Here is an 18,346-nt window from a genome sequence, read left to right on the forward strand (position 1 = left end):
AAAAGGTTGAGAAGTTAGAGGGTTGATATGTTGTGGGGTTGTTAACCATTGTCACAAAACAACGTGTACTACTGTTTCATGAGAAACTATTTGTTCTATAAGTCTTCACCTGAAGTACAATAAAAAATAAATAAATAAATAATAAAAAAATATTATTCGTCAAATAATATTCGTCAAAGAAGGCAAACACAAAAAGTACATCCTGTATGATTCCACTTATATGAAGTTCAGAAACATGCAAAACTAATGAATGATGATAGAAATCAGAATAGTTCCTGCCCCTTGGAGGGATTGACTAAAAAGGGGCACAATGGAATTATCTAGGGTGCTGGGGAAGTTCTACATCTCAACTGGGATGTTGGTTACCCAGATGTATACAGCTGTCAAAACTAATCAAACTTACCCTAAGATGTGTGCTCTTTACCATTTGCAAATTATACCTCAATAAAATTAGTTAATGTTTTAAAATACAGGCTTGCTTCTCAGTGGCTTATTTACTCCTGAAATCCACTCAGAGAAGCTAGGACTTAAATATTACCAATTTGCTGCCGTAGCTAGCTTACAACAGCAATGTTAAACTAATCCTAGGAATCAAAATATTTTTGTGACCAGGTCTCACTGACCAGTAAAACGTTATCTCTAATTCGTTTACCCAAAACAATATATTCTAAATCAAAACATATTCAATGTGAATTTTCTTTCTCCTTTTCCCAAGATGAAATAACCACAACAAAATTCTTTAGGAAAATTCCCATATCAGCAACTAATAAGGCTTCTTGATAAAAGTGATATGTAAACTGAGATCTGAGTTACAGGAGAATTAGCCAGGCAAAAGAGGGTGGCGGGAGGTGGTAGGCAGAGAATGGGATGGGATGAAATCCCAGGGGCCAAAAGAAAAAATACATTTAAATAATATATATACATATATATATGCATGTATACACATATATGTATGCATTTATATCTATGTGTGTGTGTGTGACTGTATAAAGAGATCACATAGAGAGAGAGAGAAACTGCAAAATGATCAGTAAGTCAATTTCCAATTGCTACAACCAGTTAGAAGCCTGATACAATTTACTTAAGCAAGAAAAATAGTATCTTGATTGGGAAGGGATACAAGGGAACTTTGTGAGGTATGTTGGTCTAGATGGTAGTTAAATGAGTGTGTACATAGGTAAAAATTCATCAAGCTGTACATTTATATTAGTGTACTTTACGTACATTACTATGTGATACTTCAGTTAAAAAAATTTAAAAGAAAGAGTGGCCTAGATAACGAGTTAAGAGGAGGTGTGGAGAAAAGTAGCCAGACTTGAGATACATTTAGGGGTAGATTTGACTAGGCCTAGTGACTGTTTGGAAACCCTGGTGGCATAGTGTTTAAGTGCTACGGCTGCTAACCAAAAAGTTGGCAATTCAAATCCACCAGACGCTCATTGGAAACTCTATGGGGCTGTTCTACTCTGTCCTGTAGGGTCGCTATAAATATTATCAATTTGCTGCTATAGCTAGCTTACAACAGCAATGTTTAAACTAATCCTAGGAATCAAAAATATTTTTGTGACCAGGTCTCACTGACTCGATGGCAGTGGGTTTGGTTTTGGTTTTGGTTTGGTGACTGTTTGGATGAGTAGGAGGGAGAATATACAGATGAAACACCCTTATTTCTGACTTGGGCAGGTGGTATATGATGGTGCCAGTGACTGAGATAGGAAGGAGGAGGGTTTGGGGAAGATACCATGGTCAGTTTTAGATGTGGTGGACTTCTGGATAACATTTAAGCTGAAGAGGCATCTATTTTTGTGACTGGTGAAACAGGTACTCAGTTGAATATTTGTGGAATAAGTAAACGCTCAGTAAACAATTGAATAAATCTAGACCTCAAAAGAGAGATCTGGGCTAAAGAAATATATTTAGTAAACATCAGTATAAGGAAGGTGTCTTAGTCATCTAGTGCTGCCGTAACAGAAATACCACCAGTGGATGGTTTTAACTTAGAGAAGTTTATTTCCTCACAGTCAAAGTAGGCTAAAAGTCCAAATTCAGGGCGTCAGCTCCAGGGGAAGTCTTTCTCTCTCTGTCGGCCTTCTCATCAGTGTTCCCCTGGACTAGGAGCTTCTCGGCGCAGGGACCCCAGTCCAAAGGATGCGCTCTGCTCCCAGCACTGCTTTCTTGATGGTATGAGGTCCACCAGTATCTCTGCTCACCTCTGTCTTCTATATCTCAAGAGATTGCCTCAGGACACAATCCAGCCTTGGTGATCCAGTCCTGCCTTACTAACACAACTGCCACCCATCCTCCCTCATTAACATCACAGAGGCAGGTTTACAACATACAGGAAGATCACACAGTACCAGGAATCATGGCCTAGCCAAATTGGTACACACATTTTTGGGGGGACATAATTCAAACCATGACAGAAGGTATATTAGAGAGTGCTATTTTTATATACAACAGAAGTTTAGCTGGGTATATGGCTTCCCAAATAGAGACTATATTTCCCAGCCTCCTTTGCAGCTAATTGTGGTCACATGACTAGATTCTGATCAATGGGATTTAGTTGAAATGATGCTTCCAACTTCTGAATCATACCCTTTTTAGGAAAAAAGCATACCTCCTCCCCGCCTACTTTCCATGGACTTGAATGTACATATGGTAGTGAGCCAACTTAGACCATATGAATGAGGACTAAACTCAACGAATGTTAAAAGTTAAAAGGATATTGGGTCCTCTAAACCACTGGGCCAACATTTTATTCTTGGATCACATATACAAAATATTATATGAAAAATAATTATCTTGTTTAAGTATTTTTTGTGTCTTGTCACAGTAGTCTAGCCTGTATTTGAACTAGTACGACTATTGTTTAAAACCAGGGAGAAGGTGACAAATGAGAAGTCCCAGGAGAGTGTGGAAAAAGATTGTTACAAGGAATGAGTGGTCAACTGTGTCAAAGGCTTTGATTGATCAAGCAAGTGAAGGATTGAAGAGCATCCCAGCAGGATGTTGAATTTCATTGTGTTTTGATCACTGTTACCTAATGGCTTGCCCATAGCACCACATGAACCAGTTCTATCTCACTAATTAGGACTAAGTCAGTAAATTTCTTCTGATTTTTGCTTCTGATCTACTTGGTCTAATAAACATTGCTTTGCCCTTGTTAAAAATCTCACCTACACTTCTCATCCATGGAGGATTTTGTCAATCTAATATTGTATTAAACAATGAATGAAGAATATGGACAATGAATAAGGAACACTGAAGAAGAATTGATGCCTTTGAATTATGGTGTTGGTGAAGAATATTGAACATACCATGGGCTGCCAAAAGAACAAACAGACCTGTTCTGGAAGAAGTACAACCAGAATGCTCCTTAGAAGCAAGGATGGCAAGACTTTGTCTCACATACTTTGGACATGTTGTCAGGAGGGACCAGTCCCTGGAGAAGGACATCATGCTTGGTAGGGTAGAGGGTCAGCGAAAAGAAGGAAGACCCTCAACAAGATGGATTGACACAGTGGCTTCAGCAATGGACTCAAGCACAACAATTGTGAAGATGGCACAGAACTGGGCAGTGTTTCATTCTGTTGTACATAGGGTCACTATGAGTTGGAACAGACTCGATGGCACCTAACAACAACAATATTTATTTGTTTCTGCAAGGTGCTTGTACTGGATCCATTTTAATTCCAGGCTAAGGAAACTTGGACTAGAACCAACTTCTATGACTCAAAGTAATCAGTGCCTCTGATCAAAATTATATGGTAGATTAATTTAGCAGATAATTAGGCCAAGAGTGGTTATGTTAGTCAATAGTCTTCTTGTGCATGGGACAGAAAGTAAGGGGAATGAAAAAAGAATTTATTGGAAGGGTCCTGAGATAGCTCATAGGATCTAATCAACCAGGGCTGTTCTAGCGACCTAAAGGACTGGAACCAGGGGCTTGGTGCCACCCTAGCTGTTCCTCCTTTCCCTTTCCCTCTGGCTGTCAGCTTTATGCTTTCAGACTTTTGAGGGCAAGGGCTACATTTTGTGCCTTAAATAATTCTACTAGGCTAGGTTAGTAAAGGGGTCCCAGAGTGGTGCAGATGGTTTATGTGCTCAACTACTAGTCAAAAGGTTAGAAGTCCACTCAGAAGTGCTTTGGAAGAAAGGCCTGGCAATCTATTTCTGAAAAATCAACCATAGAAAACCCTATAGAGCATAGTTCTCTTCTGACACATGTGAGACACTATGAGTTGGAGCTGACTCAATGGCAACTGGTTTGTTACTGGTTTAGGTTACTAAAAGAGGAATCTGGGACAAAGAGTATAGACCTTTTATAAAGTTCTTGATATATGCTGACAATTACTTTCCAAAAATATATATACATACCAGTTTAGACAGGAGTTTGTGAACATATTTATTTTTGAAACAACCTCACCAGCCTTGAATATTATAAATTTTATAATCTTTGTTTTTTGGTAGAGGAAAACGATGTCATTGATGGTTTACTTTGTATCCTTTTGTAGCTCTTAAAAGTGAATTGTTTCACATTTTTATTGGTCATTTATATTTCTGCTTCGGAGAGTTGTCTGTAAATTGTTGCACATTTTTCCATTGAAGTTTCAGTGTTTTATCATTGATTTAAACAGCTACATGCTTTTTGTCACATATGTTGAAAGATTTTTCTACATTATAATTTCCTTTTCAATTTTTGATGGTTTCTGTTGTATAGATTTTAAATTTTTCATGTAGTCAAATCTTTGATTTTGATTCCGTTTTGATGTAGTCCATGGATTTTATGCTTAGATGATGCTTCTTTCAGCTCAAGAACAAGTAAACATTTCTCTAAATATTGTTCTAGTTTTTCAACCAGCAATTCAGCAAACATTGATTATATTCCAGGCACATGTTTTAATATTTGTTTCTTAGTTTTACATTTAACACTTCACATTTAACATCTGGAATTTATTTTAGTGTATGCTGTAAATTGACAATTTAGCTTCATTTTTCACAGTTAACCAATTTATTGAATAATTTTTCTTTTAGACATGGCAATGTGATGCCAACTTTATTATTCATATAATTTTGATAGATAATAGTATCCATTTATGGCTATTTATTCTGTTCCAAAGATATGCTTATAAATGTTTGTACTAGGTAGTACTCTGTTTTATGTATTATTTTTATACATTCAGATACCTGGTGGGGCAAGTCCTTGTATTAAGACTCTTGGTTCCAAGTAACAAAATTTCATTAAGGCTACTTTAAGCAAAAGAGAGAATATCTATGGACTGATCAACTGTGCCCAGAGGCAAAGATCACTTTGAACTGGAGGGACAATTACAAAGGCATTCCTTTGGAATCCTTTGAACTAGAGAGGACACTCAATAGGTGTTCTCTCTTCCCCTTATCAGTTTTCTTTTTTCAAAAATTTCTTGGCTCTTCTCCGATATTTTTTCTAGCTAATCAACTGTAGAATCACTGTTTCAAGCTCCAAAAGATATCCTATTTGGATTTTGATTGGAGTTGCATTAAACCTATAAATTAATTTGAGAAGAACTGACATCTTTATAATAGTCATTGGTACCTAGGAACATGGTATGACTTCCCATTTATTCAAATCTTCTTTTATGTTCTTCAGTAAAATTTTGTAGTTTTCTTTATACCTTTCCTGTCCATTTCTTATTATAGTTATTCTCGGGTATTTTATGTCATTCATTTTTAAGTCAATTACAATCTGACTTCTAACTATTAATTATTTCAGATGCTAAAAAAAAAAGAGGGAAGTAATGAAAATTATTGGAAGGACATTGAGAAAGCTCGTAGAATTGAGAGAAGAGAAATAAAGGAATAGCTGAAAAAAAATCAAGCTTCAGTAAAGAGAGGCAGGGCTGTTATTTGGAATGACTGGATCCATGGGCTGGAACAAAGTTGGTCTCTTTCACAGGCTCTCTTTCACTATTACACATCTCTCATCTCTACCAGATACTGTATTTTGACTTCATTCTGATATTTCCATTATACAAAAGGTGAAAGTGTGTTTTCTTTACTGGTTCCAGAAAGTAAGATCCCAGGAAAAGGTTCAGATTGGCCCAGCTTGGGTCATATTCCTACCACTGGACTAATCTCTACAGCCAGATTTTAGGCGATGCTATGATTGGCACAACCTGAATTATGTGCCTCTGCCTGTGGACAGGGAAATAGGAACTGCTTGCAGATGAAGGTGAGAAAGGAATGCTGAGAAGATACTGCATCCACTAACATTATTCCTGCTAAATTTACCTGGAATGGACTTGTTTGTTGTTAATTCCAACAGACACTCTTCAATCCTTATCATTCTGTTGCTCTTTGAAGCCGTTGATGCTGCTGACAACTCCTTGAAGTTCTCTCCTCCCTTTGTTTCAATAATATATTTTTCTTGGCTTTTCTCTTTTCACTCTTGCTGTTCCTTTTCATTCTCTTCTGTAGCCCTTTCCTCTTCCACCCATTCTTCTTGTTAATTTCATGTAGGCTTTTATCTTTGGTTTATTTCTCTTCTCTTTCTAGAATACATTATTCTGGATTATCTCATCTAATCCTATAATTTCAGTTATCAGCTGTATCCTGTTGATTCCAAAATCCATTCCTTTAGGCCAGATCTCACTTCCCATCTCTAGACTCAGCTTTCAGTGATAAGGAACTCACTGCTTTAACTATAAGGAAGACTGATGGGTAAAACTATGTTGACCACAGCAGACACTGAACATATAGTGAATACTGTAGAAAATATTAACTGTCCTGCAAAAGAGTTCAATTTTAAGATCTCTTCCATACTTTACACTTTGTAGTGTTTCCTAAGTATTTATGTTTCCTGGTATTTCTACTCCCTCTATAAGAATCACATGGAAACCATAACATGGCATAATAATAAGGAAGAAAAAAATGCTGGAATGGAAGTATGTAAACATTTGTTCTAAATCTTGTTTTGCAGCTCAGCCTCATTGTACCAACGAGTCCTGTTTCAGGATTGTGGTGGAGATCATGTGAAATAATGCATGTGAAAACATTTTATAGTACACAAACAATTGTGTACATGAAACATACATTATTGTCTCTCCTTGCCCCGGCTATTTCACAATCATGATATGAAAACTAATTTTTATTATTACCAGTCTGGACCAAACAGGGCATCATCTCTCTTGAAGAGGCCCTTAATGATTTCATTAGTTATTTAAATTCTAACTTGACATACAATGAACAGCCATAGTATACCAGGTCTTAAAATTAGGGTCTAGGAGTGTCATTTATCTAGTGCTGCATGACATACCACTCCAAAACTTAGTGGCTTAAAAAGAGAATTACTTATTATTTCTCATAATTCTATGGAAACTGCTAAGCAACGTTTCTGGTGGTTTTTTCCGGGGTTCACTCATGCAAGCAATTGCATTCAGAGTCAGCTGGGGGCTGGGCTCAGCTGGGATAACTGGGATGGATGGCGCCCTCTCTTCATAAGGGAGTTCATCCTCAAGGAGACTAGACCATGCTCCTTCTCCTGGTAGGGGCAGTGTCCCAGAGGGCAAGCCCCAGAATGCAAGTGTTTGTCAAGCCTCTGCTTATATTGCACTTGCTGATGTCCCATTGACCAAAGTAAGCTGTGTGACCAAGCCTAGAGTCAATGTGGTGGGGATATTACAAGGTTATAGATACCAGGAGGCAGATGCAGTGAGGGCCATTAGTGTAAGAATCTACCACAGTAGGGAACTATACTTTAAAATCTGGATAAATGGATAACTTTTTAGGAAAATATAATTTACTAAAACTTACCCCAGACAAGATTTGTAAAAATTTATATAGACAAATTACCATGAAAAAAAAAAATAGAGAAAATTATCAACTAGCTACTCTTCAAAAAAAGAAAAATTGCAAGGCTTAGATGGTTTTACAAAGGAATTCTGCCAAATTCTTAGGGAAAAGTTGTCTCTATTGCTATATAAAATGATCCAGAATACAGGGAAAAAAACTTAATGAAGGGAGAATTATATTAATACCTAAGTATAACAAATAGAGAAGAACTGATAAAAATTCAGACCAATCATACTTATGAAGATTAAAGTGGAAGTTTTCTATTAAAAAACAAAACCAGAAACAGAATCCAGCAGCTTATTAGACAAATACTACACCATGATCTAGAGGTGTAAATTCCAAGTATGCAAAGTCGGTTCAATATTGGGAAATTGTTAACATACTGATTATACTAATAGATCAAAACAGAAAAATCATAGCATCTCCATAGATACTAAAGAAGTAGTTGATAAAAAATCAAACATAATTTTTTTATTTTAAAAAACTCATATTCATGTAGAAATAAATAGACAATTCCTTAAGTGGATAAAAATACAAAGCCAGCATCACTAATGGAAAACATTTGAAGGAGTCCCATTAAAATCAGGAGACAGATGAAAATATCTATCACTATTCAACATTATTCTGGAGATGGTTGCCAACACAATTAGAAACGAGAAAGAAATAAGAATGTACAAAAATTGGAAAGGTAGGAGATAAAAATGTAATTATTTATAAATGGTATCATTGCATTCCTCAAAAACTTAAAACAACTGAAAGATTGCTACAGATGATAAGACAATTCAATAAGTTAGCTGAGTATGAAATTAGCATACAGAAATGAACAGCCAATTTATATACATATATCAACTAGTTAGTTTAGAAGATGTAATGGACAAAATGACCCCTTTTACAAAAGAAACAGAAAAGATAAGCAATCTTGGAACAAACTTAATAAAAAATGTATAAAATCTATATGAACAAAACTAAATTGCAGCTGAAGAGGCAAAAGAATCTTGGACAAAGGGAAAGGCGTACCATGTTCTGGAATAAGAAGACTTACCATCATACAGAAGTCAGTTCAATAAAAAGACAGAGAGGAAGGAGTATGAAGGACAGCAAAGACACAAGGAAAGTATTAGCCTAAGAGACAGAAGGGGCCACATAAACCAGAGACTTCATCAGCCTGAGACCAGAAGAACTAGATGATGTCCGTCTACCACCAATGACTACCCTGACAGGGAACACAACAGAGAGTCACTGATGGAGCAGGAGATAGGTGGGGTGCAGAACTCAAATTCTAATAAAAAGACCAAACTTACAGGTCTGACTGAGACTGGAGGAACCCCAGAAAGCATGGCCCCCGGACTCTCTGTCAACCCAGAACTAAAACAATTCCCGAGGCCAACTCTTCAGACAAAGATTGGACTGGACCGTGGGACAAAAAAGGATACTCTTGAAGAGTGTGCTTCTTAGCTCAAGTAGATACATGACACTAAATGGGCAGCTTCTGTCTGGAGGTGAAATGAGAAGGCAGAGAGGGTTAGGAGCTAGTTGAATGGACATGGGAATTCAGGGGTGGAAAGAGGAGTGTGCTGTCACAATATAGGGAATGCAGTTAGGGTCACATAACAATGTATGTATAAATTTTTGTATGAGAGACTAACTTGAATTGTAAACTTTCACTTAAACTACAACAATAAAAAAAATTAAAAAAAAAAGACAAAGTGGACTGAAAATATCCCACGAGGTCACCTTTTAGCGAAATAACAGATTGGCACATAAAATAAGGATATTCCCCATGAGTACGGTGCTCCATTAAAAAACCATTTATATGAGACCAAAAGGTCAACAATTGCTCTAAAACAAAGATGAGAAGATAAGGGAGCAGGGAAACTAGAGTTCTAGAAACAGAACAACTAGAACATAAAGAGAATGTTGACACATTGTAAAAAATGTAACTAATGTCACTGACCGATTTGTGTAGAAATTGTCAAATGGGAACCTAATTTGCTGTGTAAACTTCCACAGAAAACATGATAAAATATTATTAAAAAAAAAAAAAGACAGGATTTTATTTTAGCCAATCTGATTCTAAAGTTTATTTTTAAAAGAAACAAAAAATACCAAGGAAAATGTTGGAAAAGCAGAGGATGTAGGGTGGGCTAGCACTTCTATAGACTGCAAGAAATCGACGGAATAAATAAGAAATGAGAACAAATAAAAATTTAATAAATAGAAGTTAGTAAATTATAAAAACAGCATTTCAAATTAGTGGGGAAAGATAATTTATAAAATGGTGTGCAGACAACTGATAGACATCTAAAACAAGGAAAAAATAAATTTGCATCTGTATCACATGCCTTACATTAAAATAAATTCCAGTTGGGTTAACTATTCAAATGAAAAAAAAGAAAGGAAATTATAAGAAAACTAGAATAAATCAATGGAGATCCTTTTTTTGTTGTTATAATTGTGGAGCAGGAAAGCTATTTCTAAATATGTCATAAAACTCAAAAGACATAAAAGAAAATATTAATAAATTTGCATGCATTTAAAAATAAAGTTCTTTAAGAAAGTAAAACAACAAAGTAAAAAACAAATGACAAACTGGGAAAAAATATTTGCAACTCATACTGCAAGCAGGTGTTAATCTTTCTAGTATACAGAGAGCATTTATAAATCAATTAAAAAAAAAAAAAGACCAATAGACTGTTAACATAAAATACAAATGACCCGAAACATATGAAAAAATGCCCCATCTTATTCACAAAAACAGAAATGCAAATTAAAACAACACTAGAATTTCATTTTTAAAACTATCAGATTAGCAAAGATTAAAGGTTTGATTAGACAGTTTGCTTTCATACATTGCTAGATAATTGTAAATTGGCAAGTTGGCACTATCCATCAGAATTAAAAATGCAACTCAACAGGCCTTCTTCTGAGAATTTTCTTTGTGTTCCAGCAACATCCATCCAGGAGCTTCTATCCTACCTCTCCCACAGTGAGAGTAGGGAAAGGGGAAGTCATGGCTGCTATTCCACAATTCTGTATCTTCCCTGCACCCCCACAAACGACCAGGATTAGTGCAAATCATGTGTGATCTAAGCTGGCCCCATAGCTGGCTATTTTTTGTCTTAATATATTGCTACTTTTTTCACTCTGGGCTCTGAGAATACATGAAAGACCCACTTGGGCCTCCATAACACCCTTTTCCAAGAATTGGCTATCCTCCATTTGACATTACCTCTGCCATTATCCAGAGAATTATTATTACTGTTGGTGGAGTAAATAGGAACTATGTATTTCTTATGTTCTATCAAGGGCATTTATTAATCTATTTATTAGTAATAGCATCAGTAAGTTATTATAGTGATAATATTAAGTCATGGACCAAGGGGCTAAAAAATGGATGAAGCTGGGTTCTAGACATGGCTCTATTAGTAGTAAAAATCTGGTCTTGAGAAAATCTTTCAAATCTTCAGTGCTCTGATTACATAGAACCTATAGCTGAGATACAAAAATCTACAAGGAAGAGAATTAAGCTTGCCGAGGCACTATTACTTTGTTCATTATTACTTTTCAATATCTTAACTTTGGTAGATTTCTGGCATTTTCTTTTTTTAATTCTTATGATTTATGTTTTTGGCTAATTACTAACTTTCCTCTTTCCTTTGTCATTTTACTGGAATATCTGAGCTAATTTTAATACTTAATTATTTAAATTTATTTCAACTTAAGTTTAATAAGAGTATGGGCTATGCACTAAATATCATGGTAGTCAGTGGGATGCCAGTAGTGTATGAAACAAACTTCTTGTTAAGTGCCGCTGAGTCAGTTCCAACTCATAATGACCCTATGTACAACAGAACGAAATACTGGCTGGTCCTGTGCCATCCTCACAGTCAGTCATTGCTATGTTTGAGCCCGCTGTTGTGGCCACTATGTCAGTCCATCTCATTGAGGGTCTTCCTCTTTTTTGCTGACTCTCTAATTTATCATTCATGGTCCTTCTCCAGGGACTGGTCCCTCCTGATAACATGTCCAAAATACATGAAATGAGGTCTTGCCATCTTCACTTCTAAGGAGCATGCATTCTGGCTGTACTTCTTCCAAGAAAGATTTGTTCATTCTTCTGGAAGTCCATGGTATATTCACTATTCTTTGCCAAAACCATAATTCAAATGCATCAATAATTCTAGGGTCCATTTATCATGGAGTTTACTGTCTGAAAAAGATACATAAAATAAGAGGACCATGTAAAAGATATACAAACAATAAAAAGGAAGAAAAGAGTAACTTATTTAGGTATTGAGGGTAGCGACTGGTCAGAAAAAGGTTTACAAAGGAGGTTATGTTGGAGTAGAGTCAAAATAGGATTTTTTTTAAAATTTTTTTTTTTAAAGAAAAATTTTGAGTTTTTAAAATTGTATCTTTTGACAGGAAACCAGTGGTGAACCCAACTTTTAGAAAGTGCAACAGAGAGATGCTCTGTATCTTGTCTATTTTTCCTAATCCAGTTCCATCAGCAAAAGAAAAGAAAGGTAATTTCCCCCTCTCCTTCAGATCTGCGTATTTTGTGCTTCTAGGAAAGGAGAGAACTGGAATTCCACCCCAGAATTCATATCTTTGGAAACTGAGAGACTAGTTTTCGGGTATCTGAGAGTTTCATGGGTGTCAAAAAAGGAAATTCAGCCCTGGTGCAGGATGTGGCGGGTGCCTGAATGGATACAAGATGTTAGCCACCTGGTAGCATTGTTTGTGGTTGACCATGAAGATCTCCTTAGTGGAGGCTGCAGTTTGTGGTATACATCCCAGGGGCAAGCTCCACAGGCCTGCCTCTTCCAAGAGTGAGGAATCAGGGCTTTCAGGAGCATCATGTGGCAGAGGGAGAAGTCATCTTTACTGATCCTACTCTGAGAGACTAAGGAGGGGCTATGCTTCAAAAGGTGACTGCAATCATCCCTGATTTAATTTGAGTTAGAAAAGTAAAGAAATGTGGCATTTCCTGTACCTGAGAATTATAAAGCAACGCATACTAGCGAGAAAAGTAAATGATTTGAAAGTTCGGCATGACTAAATCCGCTACTAATTACAAGGCAATGAAATATGGCTATATTTACAAAAAATAAGACCTCGAAGATTAACGTATTTGAATTAAATTGGTCAATTTTTCAGTCTGGGATAAAATTGTGTTTGACTTGTGAGTTTCTGGTTACTAAGGATACCAGTAAGTGAGAAGTACAAATTTCAGAACTGTAGAGGTCCCCAAGTTAATCCCTTTTGGGGGCCTGGGTCCACACGAAACAAATGACATTTTCTAGCAAGACTCTCTTTCTTTGGGCATCACACTGTTCTCTAAATGAATTGAAACAGTAGGTCTGAAACGGAGATCTAAAGCTGGCTGACACGACTTGATCATAATGCAGCAGTTTGAATTAACCTGCAAGTGTATGTTTGAAAATTGAACGTGTGATAGGCTTTAAGTCATATATTTTGAAAGCACAGGTGGGTTTCTTGTGCCTGGGTAGTCCATCTCCTGAAAGCCTGGTTTGACTTAATGAAAGTTAGGACGCTTCTCATTTGGCTGCAAAAAAAAAGCGGGCCCAATGACTGTCTCTTAAAGGCAGCCTGAGGTAACAGGGCACATGCCTGGCTCTGCTGTGAAGCTGCTCTGACCTGCTGGCAGAAGGAATGGTCCTCTTATGAGAAATATTTTGGAGGTAAAAATAAATGGAGAGTGAGGGGAGAAGTTGAGAAAGATTCTAGGTTTCTTGTTGTGACTTGGTGAATAATATACCACAAAATGAGGTAAAGAAATACAGGAAAAAAGCAGGTTTTATTATAAGTATAATGAGTTCAGCTTTGGAGATATTTTATTGAGGTTCCTGCAGGACATCCCTGTGGACATGTCCAGAGGTAGCTAAATGTCCATATCCAGAAGTGAGGAGAGGAGTAGGAGCTGGATACGATATTTTGTGAGTCATTATGGTTAACCCTTAACTAGGGTCTACTGTGTGCCAGGCAATGTCATAAACACTTTGAATATATTAATTCAGTGTATCATTTCAATGGCATTATGACGTTGTTAGGTGCCATCGAGTTGCTTCCCACTCATAGCGACCCTATGTACTACAGAATGAAACACTGCCTCGTCCTGCACCATGCTCACAAAGTCTTACCATCCTTGCTTCTAAGGAACATTCTGGTTGTACTTCTTCCAATACAGATTTGTTCGTTCGTTTGGCAGTCCATGGTATATTCAATATTCTTCACCAACACAATTCAAAGGCGTCAATTCTTTTTTGGTGTTCTTTATTCATTGTCCAGCTTTTGCATGCATGATGTGACTGAAAATACCGTGGCTTGGGTCAGGCAACCCTTAGTCTTCAAGGTGCCATTTTTGCTTTTCAACACTTTAAAGAGGTCTTTGCAGCAGATTTGCCCAATGCAATGCGTCTTTTGATTTCTTGACTGCTGCTTCCATGGATGTTGATTGTGGATCCAGGTAAAATGAAATCCTTGACAACTTCAATCTTTTCTCTTTTTATCATGATGTTGCTTGTTGGTCCACTTGTGAGGATTTTTGTTTTATGTTGAGGTCTAATCTATACTGAAGGCTAAAGTCTTTGATCTTCATCAGTAAGTGCTTCAAGTCCTCATTGCTTTCAGCAAGCAATGTTGTGTCATCTGCATATCGCAGCGTGTTAATGAGTCTTCCTCCAATCCTGATGCCCCATTCTTCTTCATAGAGGCCGGCTTCTCAGATTATTGGCTCAGCATATAGATTGAATATGCATGGTGAAAGGATACAACCCTGACACACACTTTTCCTGACTTTAAACCACACAGTATTCCCCTGTTCTGTCTGAACCACTGCCACTTGATCTATGTACAGGTTCCTCATGAGCACAATTAAGTGTTCTGGAATTCCCATTCTTCTCAATGTTATCCATTATTTGTTATGATCCACACAGCTGAATGCCTTTGCATAGTCAGTAAAACAGAGGTAAACATCTTTCTGGTATTCTCTGCTTTTAGCCAGGATCTATCTGACATCAGCAACGATATCCCTGGTTCCACATTCACTTCTGAATCCAGCCTGAATTTCTGGTAGTTCCCTGTTGATATACTGCTGCAGACACTTTTGAATGATCTGCAGCAAAATTTTACTTGTGTGTTATATTAATGATGCTGTTTGATAATATCTGCATTTGGTGAATCACTTTTCTTGGGAATAGGCATAAATATGGATCTCTTCCAGTCAGTTGGCCAGGTAGCTGTCTTCCAAATTTCTTGGCATAGACAAGTGAGCACTTTCAGTGCTGCATCTGTTTGTTGAAACATCTCAATTGATATTCCGTCAATTCCTGTAGACTTGTTTTTCGCCAATGCCTTCAGTGCAGCTTGGACTTCTTCTTTCAGTACCATCTGTTCCTGATCATATGCTACTGCTTGAAATAGCTGAACGTCCACCAGTTCTTTATGGTATAATGACTCTATGTATTCCTTCCATTTTCTTTTGATGCTTCCTGTGTCATTTAATATTTTCCCTACAGAATCCTTCACTATTGAAACTCGAGACTTGAATTTTTTCTTCAGTTCTTTCAGCTTCAGAAATGCCAAGTATGTTCTTCCCTTTTGGTTTTCTATCTCCATCTCTTTGCACATGTCATTGTAATACTTTGTCTTCTCAAGCTGCCCTTGAATCATTTGTTCAGTTCTTTTACTTTGTCATTTCTTCCTTTTGCTTTAGCTACTCAGTGTTCAAGAGCAAGTTTCAGAATCTCTTCTGACATCCGTTTTGGTCTTTTCTTTCTTTCCTGTCTTTTTAATGACCTCTTGCTTTTTTCATGTATGACGTCCTTGCTGCTGTTCCACAGCTCGTCTGGTTTTCGGTCATTAGTGTTCAACACGTCAAATCTGTTCTTGAGATGGTCTCTAAATTCAGGTGGGGTATACTCAAGGTAGTACTTTGGCTCTTGTGGACTTGTTCTAATTTTCTTCAGTTTCAACATAAACTTACACATGAGCAATTGATGGTCTGTTTGGCAGTCAGCCCCTGGCCTTTTTCTCACTGATGATATTGAGCTTTTCCATCGTCTCTTTCCACAGATGTAGTCAATTTGATTCCTGTGTATTCCATCTGGTGAGGTCCATGTGTATAGTCGCTGTTTATGTTGGTGAAAAAAGGTATTTGCAATGAAGAAGCGGTTGGTTTTGCAAAATTCTGTCATGCAATCTCCAGCATCATTTCTATCACCAAGGCCATATTTTCCAACTACTGATCCTTCTTCATTTCCACTTTTGCATTCCAATCACCAGTACTTATCAGTGCATCCTGATTGCATGTTTGATCAATTTCAGACCGCAGAAGCTGGTAAAAATCTTCAATTTCTTTATCTTGGCCTTAGCAGTTGGTGCGTAAATTTGAATAATAGTTGTATTAGCTGGTTTTCTTTGTAGGCATATGGATATTCTTCTATCACTGACAGCACTGTACTTCAGGATCTTGAAATGTTCTTTTTGACGATGAATGCAATGCCATTCCTCTTCAAGTTGTCATTCCCAGCATGGTAGACCATATGATTGTCTGATTCAAAATGGCCAATACCAGTCCATTTCAGCTCACTAATGCCTATGATATCGATGTTTATGCATTCCATTTCATTTTTGGCGATTTCTAACATTCCTAGATTCATACTTTGTACGTCCCACATTCCTATTATTAATGGATGCTTGCAGCTGTTTCTTCTCATTTTGAGCTGTCCCGCATCAGAAGATGAAGGTCTCAAAAGCTTGACTCTATCCACATCATTAAGGTCGACTCTACTTTGAGGAGGCAGCTCTTCCCTAGTCATCTTTTGAGTGCCTTCCAACCTGGGGGGCTTATCTTCTGGCACTATATCAGACAATGTTCTGCCACTATTCATAAGGTTTTCACTGGCTAATTCTTTTCAGAAGTAGGCTGCCAGGTCCTTCTTCCTAGTCTGTCTTAGTCTGGAAACTCAGCTGAAACCTGTACACCATGGGTGACCCTGCTGATATCTGAATACTGGTGGCATAGCTTCCAGCATCACAGCAACACACAAGCCCCTACGGTACAACAAACTGACAGACATGTGGCGGTGTAGATGATGTCGATACTACTATTATCCTCATTCACAGACGAGGAAACTGAGACACAGGGAGGTTAAGCAACTACACAAGGCACATGATAATAGACATGGAAATGTACCCCCTAAATCTGTCTTCAAGGAAAGATTTATAGCCCAGCTATGAGATAATGCAGTTAGCACACAGCCAGCAACTTTCATCTCTTTGAGGGTCTGTCTCATCTGCAAAGAGCCACCTCGTTCAAGATCACAGCTTTCACAAAGAAGGCTGCATCTGGCAACTGAATGAAGCAAGGCATAAAGAGAACAAGATCATTCAAGGCATAAAGAGAGCAAGAAAGACCCTTAAAAATTGAAAATCCAGAAGCAAAAATTTTAGAAATCTATAAGTTGTTTCAGAAAGTAGAACAAAAAAGTCAAAGAAATGGAAAATAAGGGAAAAAATTTTTTTTAAATTAAAGATACTCGCTAGCCAATCCAACATCTGCCTAATAGGAATTCCAGAAAAATAGCACAGAGAACATAGTGGAAAAGAACTTTTCAAAGAAATAATTTAAGGCAAATTTCTAGAGCTGATGGACTTGAATTTCCAGACTGAGAGGACACATTGAGCTTTTTTCACACTATACCAAACAAATTATGAAAAAGAGTCATACTAAGGCACATCAAGATAAAATAGCAAAATACCAGGGATAAAAATAAGACTCTAAATGTTGCCAAAGAGAAAACACAAGTTAAAAACAAATAATGGGTATCAGAATAACTTGAGATTTCTCAGTAGGTACACTAGAAAATAATGGAGCAATGCATTTAAAAATATAGATATAATTGTTTCCACCTATAATTCTATACCTTGCCAAACTATCAATCAACAGGCAAAATGCATATAACATTTTCAGAATTTAAGGTTTAAAAAAGTTGACTTCCCATCTTTTCTTTTTTAGGAAGCTAATGAGATTGTAAACTGAGTAAAAGATGTGGGAGCAAGGAAAAGGAGATCCATTTGAGGAGAGAAATGAAGGAAATTTTGATGATGATGACGATGTTGATGATGGGAGTCCCTAGGATTGCACTGTACATTTGACATATAGGGAAACCAAATAGGAAGACAAATAAATTCAGGAAGGATTTTTCCCATTAAAAAATGAAACTCATAGATTACCTGTTGTGTTTAGACAAATTGAACAAAGATTTAGAATTTTCCTTGAGAGTCTGAGGATAAATTAGTAATAAATACATAGGAGGCTAAGCAAATGAAAACAAGTAAGGCAATCATTGACATGAGGAAAAACAAACAAAAAAGGCACACAAGAATGAAAATGTTAATACACAAGGTGGCTTAGCTGTGAATAATATTTACATAATCATAATAATGTAAAACCAGTATTTAATCCCAAATTGTGATACAACTGCATTGA

The 18,346-nt window shown here is 36.9% G+C and overlaps 1 long non-coding RNA gene across 1 annotated transcript in view; it reads left to right on the forward strand.

The window, feature by feature from the left end:
* The window catches only part of LOC111820067 (uncharacterized), a 65,176-nt gene that overhangs the window by 24,921 nt on the left and 21,909 nt on the right, over positions 1-18,346 (forward strand). The window lies entirely within an intron of this gene.

The sequence above is a fragment of the Trichechus manatus genome, unplaced genomic scaffold, assembly GCF_000243295.1.
Source record: "Trichechus manatus latirostris isolate Lorelei unplaced genomic scaffold, TriManLat1.0 scaffold00025, whole genome shotgun sequence".
Taxonomy (NCBI): Eukaryota; Metazoa; Chordata; class Mammalia; order Sirenia; family Trichechidae; genus Trichechus; species Trichechus manatus.